The sequence below is a fragment of the Microtus oregoni genome, unplaced genomic scaffold (genome assembly GCF_018167655.1).
Source record: "Microtus oregoni isolate MIOR12 unplaced genomic scaffold, Mior012 000023F_ref0000262, whole genome shotgun sequence".
Classification (NCBI taxonomy): Eukaryota; Metazoa; Chordata; class Mammalia; order Rodentia; family Cricetidae; genus Microtus; species Microtus oregoni.
The window spans coordinates 11,453,518-11,455,803 of record NW_024543082.1 but is presented as its reverse complement, the minus strand read 5'-3'; positions in this window follow the sequence as shown (position 1 = coordinate 11,455,803).

The following is a 2,286-nucleotide window of genomic DNA, read 5'->3' as shown; positions in this document are numbered from 1 at the left end:
AGGGCTGTATAATAGATTAATTCTGGTCTTTGTGATGCTCAATTTACAAAATCTATCAACTATTTTGGATTATATTTTATATTAAGAATGAGAGTTAGCAGGCCACAAAGTTCCTCATAGTATTTTTCTCAGTCCAAATTTTAACTCATTTTCTTGTTGTACCTGTGATATGATGGGAGACTCTTGTGAATGACTTTTTTTTTTTTTTTTGGAGGGAGGAGTGATCCTTTTTTTCTGAGGAATGATTCATTTTGGGGGTAGTATGCATTTACAATTTCTTGTTCTGATTCTCCTCACCGCTGTCCTATAAAGCTGTATTTTATTTTTTTAACTAAGAATGACAGACTGTGTTATGTTTCCCCGGCAAATTAAACTTTTTATTCCATAGAGATGAAGAAAGAAGGGTCCCCAGAGCAGGTACTAGTCCCAACTACACAGTGAGAGACAGTTCAGTGTTCTTCAAAGCTGTGAGCCATGCCACAAAAGTCAGGAAGGATCGGCAACTTCTGGCATCATTATCACAAATTGCATACCTTTCCAGCAGTCTATACACATCAATGTGTTAAGTGTTCTGAGAGAAGTTTTTTGCAGGTGTTGGATTTCCTAAGATAAGGATGTACTTCCTTAGGGTCTCTCCAGGTAGGCTCTGATCCTTTTGTAAATCCGGCAACTCCTTGTCAACTTTCCAGGCAGAAATCAGGAGCCTGTCTTTGTATTTAAGACACATACTGGATTCCCTATGTCTTGGTCATTTAATGTTGAGTTTTCCTGTGTGGGGTTCTTTTTTTTTTTTTTTTTTTTTTTTTTTGCTGTTTAATCTGAATGTTTCCTAAATCTGTTCAATGAATAAAGTCTGCTACTTTTTTATTTATTATAATGAATGTGAGTTCATTATAATGGTACATTGTAAGTTCTTGAAACTCAGTTTCCTTCACATCTGTTGGTGATAATACTGCTTTTCAATCTTAGCTTTTCTAGTTCTCTTCTAAATACTTGCATTTGGCTGTTCTCTTTGTTTTAGGGTAAAATTTTTATTACCCAAATAAAGATAGTATTTTACTTGATTAAGGTCTCTTCAATGAACTACCACACTCTATGTTGGTAGTAGAAAGCAGGAACCTTCTTCTCAGTGATGCCAAAGATTCCGCACATCAGAGCACTGACAGTTGGTGCATGTCTACTGTAGTTCAGGGACAGTTGTCTTCGCCCCATGTCTTCACACTGTAGAAAGGGACCTGGGAGCCATGTGAGCCTCTTTAAAGAAGACATCAGTGACATTCATGGCAATTTTTCTGTCATGCTTTTCCCTTCTAAAGACTCCTTATGCAAATATATCATGGAAAGAAGTTTCAATATTTGAGTTTTGGAGAGACTCAGTTATTCAGACCAGTTTTCACTTTTATTCCGTAGTTAATCTGTGTATAACTCAGCCTTTTATTTGAGTACATAGCTTTCTGAGCAAATGTATTTATTAAATTTTTATATAACAGGGAACAATTATAAGCAAATCATCTTTTCTATAGGATGTACTACTTTGGTTTTTAGTTTTGGTTTGTTGCCTGGTACATCTTTTACTATAATTAACTATTTTAATATTGGAGATTTTTATACATACACATAATGTTCTGTGATCTAATATATCTTCAAACCCTTCCTTCCAATCCTACTCATATTGAGTTATGTTCCTTCTATTCCTAAATTCTCTAGCACTTTTATCATGAAGGGATGCTGGATTTTGTCAAAGGCCTTTTATGCTACTAATGAGATGATTGGTGCTTTTATATCCAATCTACTTATGTAGAAAATTATACTTATTGACTTACATTTACATCATTGGGATCAAGCCAACTTGACTGTGGTAGAGGATCTTTTTGATATGTGTGTGTGTGTGTTTATTTTGTTTGTGGATTTTGTTGTTGTTGTTGAGAACTAGGGATCTATGTTAATTGGAAAATTAGCATTTGGTTTGTCTTTTTTTTTCTTTCTATTCTTTGTTTGTTGACTGTGTATTTGGTCTTTGGGAATTCATTGGTCAACTACTCCAAAAGAAGTAACCCACTCCTGCGCTTTTGGTTAGCCTCTGGAGTCTACTAAGCATTGTTGTCCCATTATAGGTTAATTCCATATGGCTTCTTTTTCAGTATGTGTATAGATATATTTTAGAAAACTTCTACACTACTAGGTTTCTATATGAGTTTTAAAATGTCTTTAATGTTATTTTCCCCTCCCAGAAGTCCCTCCTCTATCCTGTTCCCTCTGTCCTATTCCAATTAAACATTTTTCCGT